This window comes from Mirounga leonina, unplaced genomic scaffold (genome assembly GCF_011800145.1).
Source record: "Mirounga leonina isolate KUSES-001 unplaced genomic scaffold, KU_Mleo_1.0 Mir_481, whole genome shotgun sequence".
Taxonomy (NCBI): Eukaryota; Metazoa; Chordata; class Mammalia; order Carnivora; family Phocidae; genus Mirounga; species Mirounga leonina.
In genome coordinates, this window is record NW_023270773.1 from 2,168,681 (window position 1) to 2,189,637 (window position 20,957).

General features: G+C 40.8%; 1 protein-coding gene across 1 annotated transcript in view; it reads right to left on the bottom strand.

Moving 5' to 3' along the window:
* MAPK1 (mitogen-activated protein kinase 1) overlaps positions 1 to 20,957 on the bottom strand; it is a 109,385-nt gene that overhangs the window by 81,769 nt on the left and 6,659 nt on the right. The window lies entirely within an intron of this gene.

The following is a 20,957-nucleotide window of genomic DNA, read 5'->3' on the forward strand; positions in this document are numbered from 1 at the left end:
CTCCCAATGGTCAAAGCTGCCAACAATTTGAGAACAAAATAAAGTATCATTAGATTATAACCCAAAATGTAAAATTAATAGCCACAAGTCATACTGATATAAATGCGGAGAAGAGACAAACTTTCTAAGCAGAATTCTAAATAATTTATGTAAATACTCTCAAGGAGGTAGAGCACACTTCCCACTACTTAAGGAGTAGACAAAATGACTTGCTCCCAAGGAGTACATTATGGAAAGGGAAAAATAATTTTATGATGGAGACACCTGACAAACAATACCTCAATGGAACAAGGTCAACATCAACAGTGTTAAGTCATGTTGACAGCAATATAACATAGTAAGACAGCACTTTACTTTTGTGGTCCTTCTCCCAAAACCCCAGTCTAATCTCAACAAAAACATTGGATAAATCCCAAAATATCCAACCAATACTCCCCCCCAACAGTCATGGTCATCAAAAACAAACAGAAACTGTCACAACCCAGAAAAGCCTATGGAGAAATGACAACTAAATATGTGGTGCACCCTGATGGGATCCTGAAACAGAAAAAGAATCTTAGTGGGGCACCTGGGTGGCTCAGTTGTTAAGCATTTGCCTTCGGCTCAGGTCATGATCCCAGAATCCTGGGATTGAGCCCCACATTGGGCTCCCTGCTCCGCGGGAAGCCTGTTTCTCCCTCTCCCACTCCCCCCTGCTTGTGTTCCCTCTCTTGCTCTGTCTCTCTCCATCAAACAAATAAAATCTTAAAAAAAAAAAATAAAGAAAGGAAAAGAATCTTAGGGGGCACCTGGGTGGCTCAGTCGTTAAGCATCTGCCTTCAGCTCAGGTCATGATCCCAGGATCCTGGGATAGAGCCCTGCTCCACGGGAAGCTTGCTTCTCCCACTCCCCCTGCTTGTCCTCCCTCTCACTGTGTCTCTCTCTTTCAAAGAAATAAAATCTTTAAAAAAAGAAAAAAGAAAATCCTTAAAAAAAAAAAGAAAAAGAAAAAGAATCTTAGGTAAAAACTCAGGAAAAAGGAATCAAGTAGGGATTTTAGCTAATGTACCGATATTGATTCTTTAATTGTGACAAATGCACCACACAACTGTGAAATGTTAATAAAAGGGGGAACTGGGTGTTGTGGAGTTTATGGGAAAATTCTGTACTACTATCTTCATAATTTTTCTATATACCTAAAACTATTTTTTTTAAGTTAAGCCCTTTTTATTTTAGTATTTAAATACATTGCTTTGCAATGCATGAATGATATGGTTTTAAAATTTTGACTGTTTTCAGGAAATGTTCAGTGCTTAGAAAATACATCACGGGTGCCTGGGTGGCTCAGTCGTTAAGCGTCTGCCTTCGGCTCAGGTCATGATCCCAGGGTCCTGGGATCGAGTCCCACATCGGGCTTCCTGCTCAGTGGGAAGCCTGCTTCTCCCTCTCCCACTCCCCCTGCTTGTGTTCCTGCTCTCGCTGTCTCTCTCTCTGTCAAATAAATAAATAAAATCTTTAAAAAAAAAAAAAAATACATCACGTTGGATGAAAGAATTAGGACACCAAACTATATACAACTGACCTGTGAACAACACGGGTTTGAACTGCATGAGTCCATTTACACATGGGTTGTGTTTTTTTTTGGTATGCAGTACAGTACTGTACATGTATTTTCTTTTCTCTAATTTACTTTATTGTAAAAATACAGTATATAATACATATAACATATAAAATATGTGTTACCTGCTTATGTTATTGGCAAGACTTCCGGTTCAAAGTTAGACTATCAGTAGTTAAGTTTGGGGGGAGTCAAAAATTATATGCAGATTTGAACATGTAAGAGGTTGGCACCCCAAACCCCATGTTGTTCAAAAGTCAACTGTAATGTAATCCTAATTTTATTAGGAAAAAATGTGCCAAGATGTTGACAGCAGATATCCTTGGGTACTAGCACTACAGGTGAAATTTTGTAATTTTTTTTTTTTTTTAAGATTTTTATTTATTTATTTGAGACAGAAAGAATGAGAGAGACAGAGAGCACATGAGAGGGGGGAGGGTCAGAGGGAGAAGCAGGCTCCCTGCCGAGCAAGGAGCCCGATGCGGGACTCGATCCTGGGACTCCAGGATCATGACCTGAGCCGAAGGCAGTCGCTCGCTTAACCAACTGAGCCACCCAGGCGCCCCAGGTGAAATTTTGGGGGTATATGTGCCTTTCTATATTTCCAAATTCTCTATAATAAAAAGCGGACACAATTCTCAAATCATATTATTTGGATGTTACAAATTGTACCAAATTCAGAAGAAGTACACATTCATCAGTTCTTTACTAAAGCCCTTGGAATCAGAGGTGTTTCAGAAGTTAGTACTTTTCAGATTTTACAAAGGTAATAGAATGCATATAGATGCAGCATACGACACCCCTGGCAAGGTCTGGTGCCATATCCACCATGTAATTTCTGCAGCAAATTATATGAACAATTACACTGAATGGGAAAAATAAAGGCTATAAATAGCCTCATGATAGTTCAAGTCATGTTTTAACCTGAAGGAGTTACAAAAGAATCCAGAAAGGCCTGAGACTCTAAATTATGTGAATAAGGACAGTGGACCTGTAAGAGGCTTTTGGTCCGTAGGAGGACTTCCAACCCATAGAACCAATTCCAGCGTTAACAGCCCCTCCCCTCATGGCTTTGCTGAAATAAGAACTCGGTAGTTCCAAGTGTGAGAGGTATAGACAATATTTGGAGATGATGAAATAGAAAAGGGCAAAGAGAATACACTTCAAAGATTTTATTTATTTGTGAGAGAGAGACAGGGAGCGAGCGCACAAGCAGGGGGAGTGGAAGGCAGAGGGATAAGCAGGCTCACCACTGAGCAGGAGCCGGATGCGGGACTGGATCCCAGGACCTGGGATCATGACCTGAGCTGAAGGCAGACGCGAGAATGCACTTGAGCAAAGGGCAAGGCAGAGGTCTCCTGTCAGAGGAAGAGCACAAGGGCTACCAGGCAGCTCTCTGAAGATCATCATTATTTCAACTAAGCCCATCAAGACTATACTTCTGATATGTCTGATATTTTACTTGAGTTGTGTCATTTTACAGCCCTGCTGAGCCCTGGAGATCTAGCCAGAATGCATATATATTTTAAAAAATTTAGATGTACAGACCCATTTATTAAAGATTCAAAATCCTAAGAATTATTAGCACATTTTTAAGAACAAGTGAGATTTATGTAGAATAAATGTAGCACTCAAATGGTTACAGAAGATGAACACTTAACATTACCTTCCAGCTTATACTTACCTCCTTCACAGTGTTGATATTTATAGATATAGAATGTAAATAAAATATTACCTACCCTTACACTGTAGCAACACGCTTACTTTTTTTGTGTGTTTTGTTGTTGTTGTTGTTTTTAAGTAGCCTCCACGCCCAACCTGGGGCTGGAACTCACAACCCTGAGATCAAGACCTGAGCTGAAGGGCGCCTGGGTGGCTCAGTCATTAAGCGTCTGCCTTCAGCTCAGGTCATGATCCCAGGGTTCTGGGATCGAGCCCCGCACCCGGCTCCCTGCTCGGCGGGAGGCCTACTTCTCCCTCTCCCACTCCCCCTGCTTGTGTTCCCTCTCTCGCTATCTCTCTCTGTCAAATAAATAAAAATCTTAAAAAAAAAAAAAAAGACCCGAGCTGAGATCAAGAGTCAGAGCTTAAGCGACTGAGCCACCCAGGCGTCCCTGCAGTAGTCTTTTTAAGATTTTATTTATTTGACAGAGAGAGAGACAGTGTGAGAGGGAACACAAGCAGGGGGAGCAGGAGAGGGAGAAGCAGGCTTCCCGCTGAGCAGGGAGCCCGACATGGGGCTCGATCCCAGGACCCTGGGATCATGACCTGAGCCAAAGGCAGACGCTTAACAACTGAGCCACCCAGGTGCCCCTAGGCTTACTTTTTAACATGGCTTTGCTACAACCAGCAATGCGGTGTCCACTCAAGGTGGTGGACATTATATTTCCAACAATCTCTGAAACCTCTATTCTATTTAAGAGAGTTTAAAAAGGCAAATATAGCTGCTGTGTTAGTTACAATTCCATTACATGACAATCTTACAGTGGATGACTGTCCTAACCTCCAAAGGAATACAGGCCAAACTCAGTAACTTGCCTCTAACAACAAAAGGGGCGGGGGTTGGGGGGTGGAAGTGATGGTATGTCTTTCCAGGCTAGGTCATAAAGGTATTCTTTCCCTCTGGGAGAGCCTGGCCAACCACAATGTGGTGAGGGCACTCAAACAGCCTAGGGAGAAGCCTCCAGGGGGAGAAACAGAGGCCTAACCTCCTACCCACACCCCCCCCCAAAAAAACCTGCCAGCCATGTGAGTGAGAAGCAGATCTCCTAGGTTCAGGCAAGCCCTCAGATGTCTGTAGCCCCAACTGAGATCTTGGCTGCAACTGGCTGCAATGTCATGAGTCCCTGAGCCAGAACTGTCCAGCTAGGCCCACTCCTCAATTCCTAATCCACAGAAAGTGTGAGGTAACAAATATTTACTGTTGTTTTAAGTCACTAAATTGTAGGGCATTTATTACATAGCATTAGATTAGCAACACAGCAATGGAACGAGGAAAACAAGATAATGGAAAACTTTATAGATACAATGTGGTCTGGAAAAGAAAGGGAAAGAATATGAAGAGTACCCAAGAACTTCCTCCAGATACGGAACATTAACAGCACTGCAAAGCCACAGGATCAATAACAGAAAAATGAGAAAAACTTTTCCTAGGCTGTCAGTAGTATGCCTTAAAAAGTAAAATAATTTTGAACTACAGACATACACAATATGGATGATTCTCACAATGCTGAATAAAAAACAAACAGACACAAAAGAAAACATACTGTAGGACCAATCTACATAAAGTACAAAACCAGGGGCACCTGAGTGGCTCAGTCGTTAAGCGTCTGCCTTCGGCTCAGGTCATGATCCCAGAGTCCTGGGATCGAGCCCTGCATGGGGCTCCTTGCTCAATGGGGAGCCTGCTTCTCCCTCTCCCACTCCCCCTGCTTGTGCTCCCTCTCTTGCTGTCTCTCTCTCTGTCAAATAAATAAATAAAATCTTAAAAAAAAAAAAAGTACAAAACCAGGCAACTAATCTGCATGTTAGAAGGCACGATAATAGTTACTCTGGTGGGTGAGGGGTGGGTAGTGACTGAAACGAACACAAGCAGGCTTCTATAATGCCAATTACATTGTTTCTTGATCTGACTACTGATTACCTAGGTGTGTTCAGTTTGCAAAAACTCATTGGGCTGAACAATTAAGATACGTCTAGCACTTGGCTGTGTATTTCAATAAAACATCATTGAAAAAATCTTTGAGCAGATAAAATATTATTTATTATTGTTACTAGGAATAATAACTGAACCCATAATTAATGCTTTTCTTCAGCTACAGGCTTCTCATAAAAAACTTGACTACCACAAAGGAATTTGACAGTTTCATCCTATGCATTAAGCCATAAAAAATAATCAAGTTCATACTTACTATAGCAGCAAGGAGAATGCTTTCTATGCAGAAAATTCTGAGACTTAGGGAAGAAAGTAATACCTCTCCACCTCTACCTGGACCCCCACCCGCCACCCCCCAGATAAAGCAGGCTGGGCTTTCCCCTACCCTCTCAATATGTACTACCCTCTGGGTACTACCCTCTCCCTCTGCCCCATTAAGTGATAATAAAGAACTTGAGGGCAGTGCCTACCTTCTCCACCCTCAGGGAGGTTGTAAGCCCTGAAGGCTCCATCACAAGGCTGAGGAAAATGGAAATTCTAAGATTATGAGTCTCAGAGTATTTATGAAGTACAGTCTGAATAATTGGAAAATTTATCATAAGGTCTTTTAAAATTCCATTGAAAACCCAAGGAGTAAAATATTCCTTAACTTTCAATGTTTAATGTCATTAATTCACTAACCACGGTGATACTATATGACCACTACTTTGAGAAGTACTTTTATAATTGTCTAGGAACAAAGGACATGCTAGGGAAAACACACAGTCATACACACACAGACTTCTAAATTTTAAGCGGCCTAACTTGATTTACGAAAGGCTCCTCTGAGATAAGGGTTGTGCCTGACTCATATTTTTATCCCAGCAAGTGCTTAACACTATTTATTGAAAGAGTCACTCCCATTTAACTGCCAAATAGCCACTGCTGACTGAAAGCACATCAAACATACAGGGCACAAGACCCATCAAAACAAGCTCTCCACCTCCCACCCATTAGGATGACTACTATCAAAACAAAAAAGAAAACAAAACAGAACAAAACAAAAAAAAAACAGAAAATAAGTGATGGTGAAAATATGGAGAAATCAGAACCTTTGGGTGGGAATGTAAAATGGTGCAACTGCTTTGAAGAACAGTATGGTGGTTCCTCAAAAAATTAAACCTAGAACTATGAAACAATCTGGCAATTCCATTTCTGACTACATATCCAAAAGAAGTGAAAGCAGGGGGCACCTGGGTGGCTCAGTCATTAAGCGTCTGCCTTCGGCTCAGGTCATGATCTCAGGGTCCCGGGATCGAGCCCCATCGGGCTCCCTGCTCGGCGGGAAGCCTGCTTCTCCCTCTCCCACTCCCCCTGCTCGTGCTCCCTGTCTCGCTGTGTCTCTCTCTGTCAAATAAATAAATAAAATCTTAAAAAAAAAAAAAAAGTGAGGGTGCCTGGGTGGCTCAGTTGGTTAAGTGACTGCCTTCGGCTCAGGTCATGATCCTGGAGTCCCGGGATCGAGTCCCACATCGGGCTCCCTGCTCAGCGGGGGGCCTGCTTCTCCCTCTGACCCTCCCCCCTCTCATGTGCTCTCTCTCATTCTCTCTCTCAAGTAAATAAATAAAATCTTTAAAAAAAAAAAGTGAAAGCAGGGTCTTAGAGAGACATTTGTACATTTATGTTAAAAGTAGCATTACTGACAATAGCCAAAAGGTGGAAGCAATCCAAGTGTGCATGAGTGGATGAATGGATAACAAAGAAGGAAATCCTGCCATTTGCAACAACACGGAAGAACCCTGAGGACATTATGCTCATTTATGAGGTAAAATTCACAGAAACAGAAAGTAGAATGGTGGTTGCCAGGGGCTGAGAGGAGGGGAGAATGCAGCTGTTTAATGGGCAGAGTTTCAGTTTTGCAAGGTGAAAAAGTTCTATAGATCTGTTGTACAATAATGTGAATATACTTATATATATACACGTTTATATATATACTTTTTAACCAAAAATGCTTAAAATGGTAAATTTTATGTCATGTGCATTTTACCACTAAAAAATAATAATTTAAAAACCCCCAAACCAACCTTACAAGTTACCTACTTATACAGATGTCCAGACTATATCCCCCAGTTTTCATTTCAATGCTTTATTCTCTGGTCTCATATTGGGATGCAAGAAAAATTGCTCTCAGGATTATATAGTGATTTAGTTGATGTGTTCACTTCAACACTCATAAGGCATGATCCCTGCTTCACTGAAAAGTGAAATGAGACTCTGAGAAGTTAAATGACATGCTCTAAGTCACCCAGTTATTAATGCCTAAGCTGATTTTTTTTTTTAAAGATTTTATTTATTTATTTGAGACAGAGAGAATGAGAGAGAGAGAGCACATGAGAGGGGGGAGGGTCAGAAGGAGAAGCAGGCTCCCTGCTGAGCAGGGAGCCCAATGCGGGACTCTATCCAGGGACTCCAGGTTAAGCGAAGGCAGTTGCTTAACCAACTGAGCCACCCAGGCGCCCGCCTAAGCTGATTTTAAATGAAGTTTCTAAACTGATAAATGAGACATGTTCCTTGCTCTCTCTCTCTTTTTTAAAGATTTTATTTATTTGCTTGACAAAGAGACACAGTGAGACAGGAAACACAAGCAGGGGGAGTGGGAGAGGGAGAAGCAGGCCTCCCGCAGAGCAGGGAGCCCGATGCGGGGCTCGATCCCAGGACCCTGGGATCATGACCTGAGCTGAAGGCAGACAATGACTGAGCCACCCAGGTGCCCCTGTTCCCTGCTCTCTTAAAGAGACTTATAGTTGAGTAAGGAACTTATTTCTTCGCTGAATTCAAATTGAGGGAATTTTCAAGTACAGGGAAATGAATGGAAATGTGAGAAGGTAGAAACTGTAAGGACAGCACAGAGTTAGCCAGCCTCAATGTATCATCACTGGTACTATTATATCTGGCTGATTCCACAAGTATTTGCTGAGCACCTACTATGTGCAATATGTGTACTAGGTGCTGGGGATACATCAGGGAACAAAGTCGTCGCTCTCAAGGAGTAGGGCCAGTCCACTGATTCATTTCTAGCTGACTTTCAAGCACAAAACAGCTGTCTCAAACTTTCTTCCCACTTTCCAAGCCTCTGACCCTTCATGCAATGCACTCTTAACAGATGCCTGACCTTACCTCCTACTGGTCTCAGAAGCTAAGGCTATCTGGCAAAAAAAAAAAAATCTCTTACATATACTCAGTTTGGCATGGTTTTACAGTGACATCTGTTCCCACAGCACCCTGCAAAACTGCACAAGAGATAATGGAGGTACAACTGTCAAAGGCCTGTTCCTTCTTCCTTCCCTGGGGCCTTCTTCCCACAAATATCCCTTCTTCTAACACCACCAAACTAGCCAGCAGAAAATAGATGACAAGATGATGAAGTTCACTAAAGAACCCGAATCTGTGAAACAGAATCAGAAAGACTCCATCAAGAGCATGAAAAGGCAACTCTCAGAATGGAGAAGGTATATGCAATTCACTATAAAGACTCATGTCCAGGACCTATAAAGAACTCCTGTTATTTACTAAAGACAAAAATCTGTCAGTTATGTGTCCAACTTTGTTTCAGCTCAGGTCATGATCTCAGGGTCCTGAGATGAAGCTCAGCATAGAGTCTGCTGGAGATTCCCTCTCTCCCTCTCCCTCTGCTCCTCCCCATGCTTGTGTGCGCACTCTCTCTCTTTCTCTGAAATAACAGAATCTTAAAAAAAAAAAAAGAAATCTCAATATAAAAATCTGCAAAAAACCTGAACACGTCACAAGAAGATGGCTAAAAGGGGCGCCTGGGTGGCTCAGTCGTTAAGCGTGTGCCTTCGGCTCAGGTCATGATCCCGGGGTCCTGGGATTGAGCCCCGCATTGGGCTCCCTGCTCAGCGGGAAGCCTGCTTCTCCCTCTCCCACTCCCCCTGCTTGTGTTCCCTCTCTTGCTGTATCTCTGTCAAATAAATAAAATCTTTAAAAAAAAAAAAAAGAAGAAGAAGATGGCTAAAAGACTATTAGCCAAAAAGTAATCTGAAGAGCTAAAATTATCAGGGAGAAGGCAAACAAACCCCACAGTGCAAACATACCATTTCACACCCACCAGCATGGCTAAAACCTCAGTTTTAGAAAATATCAAATGCTGTTGAGGATGTGGAGTGGTCCAAACTTAATACACTGCTAGTGGGTGTAAGTATGATTTAACCCCTTTGGAAAATTGTATGGCAACAGCCACAGCTGACTCCCCACTGAACCTATGCATCCCTAGGCACAGCCACTCTGCTCCCAGGTATATACCCAACAGAAATGTGCACATATGCTCACCAAACCACACTGCACTACAATGTTTATGGTAGCACTACTAATAATGATCAAAAACGAGGAAGAATCCAAATGAAAATTAACAGGATGAATAACTGTGGTATAGTCACACCATGGAATATTAATACTACAATGAGAATGAATAATTCACAACTGCAAAAGCATGATGCTGAATAAAAGAAGCTAGATAAAAAAGAAAACAAATACGTTATATGATTTGGGGTGCCTGGGTGGCTCAGTTGTTAAGCGTCTGCCTTGGGCTCAGGTCACGATCCTAGGGTCCTGGAATCAAGCCCTGCATCGGGTTCCCTGCTCCATGGGAAACCTGCTTCTCCCTCTCCCACTCCCCGTGCTTGTGTTCCCCCTCTCGCTGTCTCTCTGTCGAAAAATAAATAAAGTCTTTTTTAAAAAATGTTATATGATTCTACTCAAATAAAGTACAAAATAAAATGAATGTATACTACATGTCAGGATAGAGGTCACCTATGTACCTATGGGGACTGATGGGAAGAAGAGTTCAAGGGGAGCTTCTGAGTTGCTGGGGTTCTGACTGTTGATCTGGACACTGGTTATTTACATGAGTGTGTTTAGTTTGCGAAAATTTATCAAGCTGTAATCTTATGTAATCTTTTCTGAATATATGTTATACTTCAATAAAAGTAAAAGATAAAAAGATAAAAAGGGGATGGAGGCTGAAAAGAACAATTATCACAAAATTTTGAGGATAGTGGTTGACTCCAGAAGGGGATTTTAGGAGGCATTTCTTTTTCTTTTTTTTTTAAGATTTTTGTTTATTTATTTAACAGAGATAGAGAGAGAGCATAAGTAGGCAGAGCAGCAGACAGAGGGAGAGGGAGAGGGAGAAGCAGGCTCTCCGCCGAGCAGGGAGCCTGATGGGGGGCTCGATCCCAGGACCCTGGGATCATGACCTGAGCCAAAGGCAGCCGTTTAACCAACTGAGCCACCCAGGCGCCCCCTAGGAGGCATTCCTAAGGTACCGACAATGTTCTAGCTTATAATTTGCATGGTTACATATATTTAACTTATTATTCTTCAAACAGTACATATGTTTGAATACCTCAAAATAAAATTAAGAGGTAAGAAAATACAATACTCCAATTAATACAGAAACAAACTCCTAGAAAAATATGAATCATTAAGAAGAAACAGAAAATGGAAAGTCATCTAACCATTTTTTTAAGAACTCTGAATCAGGGGGCGCCTGGGTGGCTCAGTTGTTGAGCGTCTGCTCAATATTGTAAGGGTGGTTTAATTTTTTTTTAAAGATTTATTTGAGAGAGAGAGAGAATGTGAATGGGGGGGGGAGGGCAGAGGGAGAGGGAGAAGCAGACCCCCTGCTGAGCAGGGAGCCCTACCCGGCACTGGATCCCAGGACCCTGGGATCATGACCTGAGCCGAAAGCAGATGTTTAACCGACTGAGCCACCCAGGAGCCCAGGAATAAATTTAACTTATTAAAATTATTTTGTACATCATTTTACATCATTTTCTATTATTTTTGCACATCATTTCAAATGATGTACAAAATAACAGCACAAAAATTTGCTAGGAAAACAAGGTGGCATTACCTAGTGAACATGTTATGCATATGCCCTACCACCCAACAATTCTACTACTGGAGATGTGTCTAAAGAAACTCTTATACACCAGAACCACTGTACTAACAAGAAACAACCCAAATGTCCATTAATCCCTGAATGGGTAAATTGTAGTATATTTATACATGAGACTTATTAAGCCATGAAAATGAGTAACTATACTGAAAAACGTAACGAGTGAAAAAAGCTAGTTGAAGAATATGTATGGTATGATTCCACTCATACATATGATGGTGCTTAATGGATAATAAGCTCTCAAAGAAATGACAGTCATGGTGGTAGTTGTGCAGAACAAGCTGGAGGAGCAAGAGTGATGGCGAAGAGACCAGACAGAAACAAAACCTCAAGGAAACACAAAAAAGCACCAGGCCAATGGTTTCTTAGGGAAATTCTACCACTTAAAGATAAGGCAATCCCAATGCTATCTCAGAACACAGAAAAAGAAAACTTCCAAATTCACTTTACAAAGAAAGTGTAACAGTAACCCCCACACCTACCAAAAGATTGCACAAAAAAAAGATATGTAGACTAACATCACTTGTGAATATCAACACAAAAATCTTCAAACATTAGCAAACAGAATCTAACAGTACATTATAAAGAAGAATACAGCTTAACCAAGAAGAATTTATTCTAAGAATATAAGGGAGGTTCAATATAAGGAAATCCATTAATATGGATATAATAATGCTAAAGAGAAAAAAAAATCACATGATCATCTTCACGGAGGCAGAAAAGACATTCGACAAAATTCACTCATTTATGTTAAAAACCAACAAAAAAAGGAAGTGATGGGTACTTCCTTATATAAATAAAATATACCTCGGCCCAATGCCAGCAGCTTACTTAGTAGGGAAACATGAGACTTTCCTGTTGAAGTCAGAAACCACGTAAGGCCAAAATATTATCTAATTTACATTTGTATAGATTAGTATTAAATTCTAGGATGCTACACACACATTTACCAGTTCTTGAAAGCTACATTCTGCCTGCTGGGTTAACCAGAAACATTCTTGAAGTTTCTATAAACTTCTTACGACCAGTCTGTGTTATACTTTCTTGGTGGCAGGAAATAAATGGCTCTTCCGAGCAGTTACATCAGAGTGGACAAAGAATCATAAATGTTCTTTCTTTCCAGCTCCTCCTGGACTAAAGAAAGAATTTACAACACTTCTAAAGAATATCACTTTTATCACATGGATGGTAAGGAATCAGAGTTGTCCTAAAAGGACACTTGAAAACATTAGCAAAATACGTAACAGGCAGAATGGCCCAAAAAGGGGATAAACGTTCCTGGCAATAGTCTTAGATTAATCTAGTGTTGCTGTCAACTGGTTTTTCACTATGTGAAACATCATATCAAATATTTTTATATGCCTATATGGTCTTACAAAAATTAACTTACGGGAAAGGATTACATTGATCTTAAAAAAAAAATCTGCTTCAACTATGGGACAGAAACAAAGATGATTTAATGAAGGAAGTAAAATTTTATTTGAAGGTAAGTTCAGCATTGCTAGATTGAAAAGAGAAGGAACATTTCAAATAAGCCCCAAACTAAACATTTTCACATTTCTATTGAAACAATAAATAGCAGTACCCTCAACTCAGTTACTGAATCAAGATAAAACCCTGTGGCCAAAGTAAATTCTGTAGGTTTTGCTCCCTATTTTGCAAGCCTGACCTGTGTTCAGTGGAAATTTAGATATTAATTGGGGAAAATGTATTGGTTTTGCTTTATTTTCTTTAGCTGTTCAGTTAAAACTATTTCTTCTATAAATAAGACTGTACTAAGTTTTCTCTTTTTCAGAATTACTTGTAATCAGGGGCCCCTGGCTGGCTCAGTCAGCGGAGCATGTGACTCTTGATCTCAGACTTATAAATTTGAGCCCCACAATGGATGTAGAGATTACTTAAAGATAAAAAAAAAATTTTTTAAGATTTTGAAAGCAAGAGAGCTCACACGCACACACACGAAGGGGGGGGCTGGGGGGGGAAGGAGAGGGAGAAATAGACTCCCTGCTGAGCAGGGAGCCCACTGCAGGGCTCTATCCCAGGACCCAGAGATCATGACCTGAACTAAAGGTAGACGCTTAATGGACTGAACCACCCAACCCAGATGCCCCAAAATAAAAAAAATTAAAAAAAAAAAAAAAAGATTTACTTATAATCAGTTCTATTTAAGTATTTCCTATCTCTGAAGCTCTACATTTTCATTACCCGTTTGTTCCCAATGCCTATGACAGCATTAACATTCATCCCAGTCACCAAGTTTTTAAAAACTCTCTCTTCAAACACACGTGAATAATCTAATCACTTGAGGTAAACCAGTACTCTGTACAGAAAGTTCCAACTTAAGAGCACAAAAATAATCATTTTCCTCAGGGTTTAATTTTGAGCTTAACATTAAAGTAAATTATTTTGTTGGGGTTTTTTTTAATTCCATTTTTTTTTTAAGATTTTACTTATTTATTTAACAGAGAGAGAGAGTGAGAGAGAGAGCACAGCAGAGGGAGCGGCAGAAGAAGAGGGAGAGGGAGAAGCAGACTCCCCACTGAGCAGGAAGCCCAAAGCAGGGCTTGATCCCAGGACCCCGGGATCATGACCCGAGCCAAAGGCAGCCACTTACTGACTGCCCTATTTTGTTAGTTTTTGATAGGAAGTTTCCCCATTTCTTTTAGATCTCAGTAATGACTCTCCAGAGGTTTCTCCAGTAAACTACACTAAAATAGATAGCTTTCCAATAACAAGGAAATAATCTGTGCATGAGTCTTCTTTATATATGTGTATGTACACGTATATGTGTGTATGTATATATATATGTGCTAACTTCACGGAAGGTCTCTGAGGGCAATGACAACATTAGAGGTGAAAGGGACTTTATAGAGTTTTACTAATCCCTTAATTTTCAGATGAGAAAAACTAAAATCTGCAGAAGCAAAGTGACTAGCATAAGCCCACGAAACATGCCAATGATGGCAGGGATGGAGACTCTGGTCCCCTGACACCCCGGCCAGTACTCTTTCACTTGGCTGAAAGATGCTTTTCGCGACTTGCCCCAAATTTCAGCACACCCTCACACAAGCACCTTCCAGAGACCGAACTCTTCGGTGAAAAGGAACTAAATCTCAAACTACAGAAAAATTGTAAATTTAGTTCATCAAATTTGTACTCTGAAACATCTGAAAGTAAATTTGCTAATATGATGCCTCATTACCCATAATACTTCAGTGTGTATTTCCTACAAACAAAACAAGACCATTTTCCTACATAATCAATTTGCAAATATCAGAATTGTTAACACTGATACATTCTTACAATCCAGGCCCCATTCTATTGTGCCTATTCAGATTCACCCATCATATTTAGTTGTCACATCTTTTTGGATTCCTTCAGTCTGGAACAATTCCTTGGGTTTTTGTTTTGTTTTTTTTTTTTACTTTCATGACCTTAACATCTTCGAAGATTATAGGCTAGTTTATTTTGTAGAATATCCCTATACCAGGTTTTTCTGGTGTTGCCTCATGATTAGATTTGGATTATGCTTCAAATTTTAGCTGTCCCTGTTCTAAAGGAAAACATGGAGAGAGCAGAGCTATATATACCAAAACCAAATGAAAGACACAATTTTTTTTTTTTAAGTGGGCAAAAGTTAGGACCAGACACTTCATCAATGAAGATATACAACTGGTTAATATGCACAGAAAAAAAATCATCATTAATCAGGAGGAAAATAAAAAGTGAAATTATAATGCAATACCACTTATAAACTCAACAGATAGGATATAATCAAAGATTTACTAAACCAAGTTTTGGTAAGGCTGTGAAGAAATGGAATGCCTCACACACTGCTGATGAAAATGTAAAATGGTGTATCTGCTTTGGAAAGTAGTTTGATGGTTTCTTCAAAAGTAAAAATACAACAATTTTCAAAAGTGTTAAGGTATTAGAGCCAAAGGAAGTCTGAGGAACTGATGAGCCAGAAGGAGACCAAAGAGACAGGACAACTAAATGAAACAAGATTGCTGAACAGGGTCTCAAGAGTAAGAAGTAATAATGTGTCAGTGTTAATTTCCTGATAGTGATGGTTATATTATGGTTAGGTAGGAGACATTCCCTGTTTGGTAAAAATACACACTGAAGTGTTCTGGTGAGAATGCGGCACTGTATCAACCATTTACTCTCAACTGGTGCAGGGAAAAACCTTTGTACTGTCCTTACAATATTTCTAAACATTTCAGATTGTTTAAAAAGAAAAGTTACATGTAAAAAAAATTTAAGTGTGTAGCATTAAAAATGTTTACAGAAAAAAAAAATGCCTTCCCCTTTCCACTCTATACTCTTAACCTATTTTATAAAAGTTTTCTTCATAGCACTTACCAGTAAGTGAAACATTAGTCTACCTTCACTGAAGAGCTAACTCCTCAAGGTCAGGGACTAAGTTTTGTTTACCACACCATTCTCAGTACCTAGAATAAGGCCAGTACATAGGGTATTCAGATTTGTTCAATGAATTAATTTGTACTCTTATTATGGTTTAAACTAAAATCATTTTACCATCCTCTGCCCCAAAAACACACACAGAGCTTGTCCTATGACCCAGCAACTCCCAAGTAACCAAGAGAAATAAAACCAAATGTCCACACAAAAACTTATAGATGAATGTATAACAGCATTATTCATAACAGACAAAACCCAAAAACTTCCACATATCCATAATCTGGTATATCTATCCAAGTAATTACTATTTAATGACCAAAAAAAAACACCCCAATAAACTACAGATCCTGGCAATGACACGGATGAATATCAAAACCACTGTAAGTGAAGAAAACACCAGATACAAAAAACCGTATCTTGCATGATTCCATTTTCATCAAAGTTCAAAAACAGGCAAAACAGAAAACAGATCAGGAGTTGCCTGGGGGTGGGAGTGGGAGTGGGAACTGACTGCAAATGACAAGGAGGAACTTTTTGGAATGATGGAAATGTTCTAAAGCTGGATTGTGGTGATGGTTGCACAACTCAGTAAATTTACTAAAAATGATTGAACTGAACACTTAAAATATTATGAATTTTATAGTATATTGATATAGCTATTTTAAAAGGTAGAACGATGGGGCGCCTGGGTGGCTCAATCATTAAGCATCTGCCTTCGGCTCAGGTCATGATCCCAGGGTCCTAGGATCGAGCCCCGCATTGGGCTCCCTGCTCAGCGGGAAGCCTGCTTCTCCCTCTCCCACTCCCCCTGCTTGTGTTCCCTCTCTCGCTGTGTCTCTCCCTGTCAAATAAATAAATAAAATCTTTAAAAAAAATAAAAAATAGAAGGTAGAATGAAAGAAAGCTAGACACAGCCTCCTTTTGCTTGCTGTTTGGTCAATTTTTTTAAAAAAATCAAGTGTCATATAAAAGGATGAACAGGGCTACATCCTGGAAGGGGATATCAACATTTTAAAAGAGCTTGTTAAGCCAAATTAAGGTCCAAACTACAAAACCTGAGACCCTAATAATTAGTAGAAGCTGCAACCCTCATATTCTGTCCATTTGTTTGACCCCTCCAGTTGGCCTTAAAGGGAATTCTCAGAATCTGCATCAGATTCATACCTGGCCATCTCTCCCAACACCTAGGATAAGAGATTCTGGGAGTACCTATGCTTGGAAAAACAAATCCATTAATGCTAGTAATTGAAATAATGTTGCAAAATTGAGCTAAGGAGTTTGAATCTGTGTACAGGATACTGACTGGCTGAGAAAAAACTATTAATTTTCTTAGGCTATCCTACCAACTTTTAGTTGTCAACCACAGTTTTATTTCTTACAATAGAATATGATTCTTAAATAGGGAGGACAACTTTGATATGGCTTCAAATTCTCAAAAATTATTTTAGGGGACATGTGAGAAAAAAACATATGATCTGCTTAGTATAAAAACTACTCAGAGATGCTTTATTTTCATTTAATAATAAAAAGAATAACCCACTTAAAAAATAGGCTTGTGCATGGGGTGCCTGGCTGGCTCAGTCGGTTGAGCATCCAATTCTTGGTTTCAGCTCAGGCCATGACTGATCTCAGGGTCATGAGATCCAGCCCAGCGTCGGGCTCCATGAGCTCAGCTCAGAGTCTGCTTCAGATTCTTTCCCCCTCCTTTGCCCTCCCCCAGCTCCTCCCCCATTCATGCGTTCACTGGCTCGCTCTCTCTCTCTCTCTATATATATATTTTTTTTAAAAGAAAAGGATATTCAAAGAGACTGAGGTGAGAGAGGATCCAGGTCTTGCCAGGCCCATTTACTTCAAGGGAATAATTAGAGCATTAACCAGATACTGAGCACTCAGCACTTCACCTACATACCTCATTTAATCCTCACAATACTGAGGTGTACACCACTACTCCCTTTCTACAGATGAGGAAAACAAGGCTCAGGTTGGATAACCTGCCATAGCCACATATATAAATGGTGAAAAACCATGCCCTTACCCGCTCCACTGTACAGGCTCCCAGAAAGAAATTAAACCTTGGAGTGAAGGCTGTGGCCGAAGATCAGAATGTTGACCTCAGACAATATGGTCAAGAAGTCACTGAGGGAGGGGCGCCCCAGTGGCTCAGTGGGTTAAGCCTCTGCCTTTGGCTCAAGTCATGATCTCAGGGTCCTGGTATTGAGCCCCCCAGCATTGGGCTCCCTGCTCAGTGGGGAGCCTGCTTCTCCCTCTCCCTCTGCGCCCCCCCCCCCCCCCGCCGCCGCTGTGCAAATCAATAAAATCTTAAAAAAAAAAAAGTCACTCAGGGAGTGGTAGGTTCTTAAGTGTTTACTGTTAGGCTACCTAACTTACACATGCTACATATGTATCAAATACCAAATAAAGTTTAAAGATACCACCCAGTTTAGCTGCCACCCCCATAATACCAGAGACAGAAAAACAAAAGAACCCTAAAAGCAAAGCAAAGCTCTTCTGTCTCAACTACTTCTCCCTCTCCTCTCCTCTCTTCCTTCCCCACAGGCTCCAAAAAGCAGGGAAAAATTCCAGCCTGGACAACAGCAGGGGAAGCAGCACCAAGAACTTGAACCTGGCAAGTCAGCAGTCAACAGGAAACATCTTTTGACTACCCCTACCTCATTCCTCATACCTTAGAGAAGTTCAGCCTTTTCAAATGACTCCACCAGCTGACTGGACCCGAGATGGACACTATCCCAAGCTGGATCAAATTCTCTCTCCCAGGAATTGGATTCAGAGTGCTCTCAGCCTCTGGTTGTCAATGTACTAAAGACACATACCTTGAGGAAGCTAGGATAAGCGCTCTTCTGCCAAATGCATGGGGATGGGGTGAAAGAGAAAAGAAAAAATCCCCAGCTGTGCAGAGATACAGAGTGCAAGAATATTTTGTAAACATCAAGATAGAGGGAGGTAGGGGAGTTGGTCTATTTTCTAGTTCTTGGTTACAACCGTATCCTGAAGCTTTAACTGCACTTCCCATCCCTGCAGTACCATGAGAAAGATCCCTGAATCTTAATCATAAACTCACTTTCCACAATTATTTTCTACAAGATAGTACATGAGACACTCCAGCACCTTACACCACCTTTTAATTAGCTAGCTCCAAGTCATTCCTCAGGTCCCAACTAATACCGCTTCCTCAAGGACATCTTCCTGGACTACTCAAAACCATCCTAGGGCGCCTGGGTGGCTCAGCTGGTTAAGCGACTGCCTTCAGCTCAGGTCATGATCCTGGAGTCCCGGGATCAAGTCCCACATCGGGCTCCCTGCTCAGCGGGGAGTCTGCTTCTCCCTCTCACCCTCCCCCTGCTTGTGTTCCCTCTCTCGCTGTGTCTCTCTCTGTCAAATAAATAAAATCTTAAAAAAAAAAAAAAGAATCTGGGCTATAGGAAGCATGTTTCCAGGTAGCTTGGTATAACAGAGTAAAGCCCAATAAATAAATAAATAAATAAAAATAAATAACCCACTCACAGGTTTGGGGTCGAGATAAATCTCAGTTCTGCTATATATTTATTGGCTGTGAACCTTGGACAAATTACATGAGACCTGGTTTGCTTATCTATAAAGTAAAAAAAAAATTACCTCAAAGATGAGAATGAAAATGAACTTGGAACCACAGTGACCTAAAACAAGGTAGGCATGCAACTAATGTCAGTTAATTGATCATGGCATACCCCTACACCCTACTTCTCAGCTCCTACTGGCCATGGATTCAGAACACAGAGACTGTCCTAAGACTGAGAATCCGAAAAGATTCTTGGAGAATATCTATCCTGCTGGCTTTCCAATGTGAGGAAGCCCCAAGTAGTGAAAGAGAAACAAAAGGGAAAAAACAGCATCTCAGGGTTAGATGAGTGGGTAGAGTGAACTGGATACAGGGTGAAACAGATCTGGGTTTGTTGGGGAACCAGGTTTTTTTTGTTTGTTTGTTTGTTTTACGATTTTATTTATTTATTTGACAGAGACACAGTGAGAGAGGGAGCACGAGCAGGGGGAGTGGGAGAGGGAGAAGCAGGCTTCCCGCTGAGCAGAGAGCCTGATGCGGGGCTCGATCCCAGGACCCTGGGATCATGACCTGAGCTGAAGGCAGATGCTTAACAACTGAGCCACCCAGGCGCCCTGGGGAATCAGTTTTTAATTAGCAGGTACCTTAATGTGAACAAGGTAGAGAATAAATTATGTATGGTTTCTAAGAAAACTTGGATGCTTTTCATAAAAAACTTTTCATAAATACTTGAGAAGTGAAAACCTACAAATTAAATTCATGGAAATGGCTTATCAGTTATAGCTAACCACCAGATTTCTACCATCAACAGGGATGTTATTAATATCAAAATTAATTTCATTGAGATACTTGTACTCAAAACTGTTCAGAAACATTGAATTTTCATTGCTCATGTAAAATGGTGTACTCAGATCTTTGAGCTCCCAAAATCGTACAAGACACTTCTTTATTAAATGTTAACAAGCAAAACTAAGAATCTGAATCCAGATCCACTTTTAAGTCTTGAGCTTCTACAGATGATACACACTACTGCTGGTCTTGCCTTTCAAACAGGTGGTACGAATACCCAGCAGTTTCAGGAAGGGAGGGAGTGCTGCAGCCGACAGTAGTAAGGGTAAGTTTATGGAGAAGATGAGCCTTAGGGGAACACAGGACTTGAACAGGGCCCAATGTTTCTTGGGGGTGGACTGGAGGGGTGCACTACTATCATCTTGACAGGATGATTCTCAGCACAGGGACTGTACCATGCACTGTAGGTTGTTTAGCATACCTGCCTCCACCATATACACATGGAAGGCCTATAATATTCCCCAATCAATGTAACAACCAAAAAACAAAACCCATATACATTTCAAAATGCCCCTGGAAAAGGGATAGAAGTTACACCCACTGAGTAACCCAAGATAAGAAGAGAAAGTAAGCACAGCAGGTGGAAAGCATAAGAGACACAAAGAGGGGAACATAATTCACAAAATTTGACGAGGAACTGGCAGAGACAAGGCCATCTTTTAATAACTCTCACTTACAAAATCAAGTCTACTCCTCAGTAAACAATGTCCTTTAGGATTTGGCCCTGTCCATCCCAGCTGTCAACAGCTTTGTCCTTCAGACACGCTACACTCCTGCCATCCCAAAAAACTTGTGGTTTTCCTGACCTGATGTGCTGCCTTTGCATGTACATTCTCCTCTACCTAGAATGCACATCTCAAGGCAAATTCCTAGTCATACTACAACACCCAGGTCAAAAGTCTATGAAGCCATACAAAGA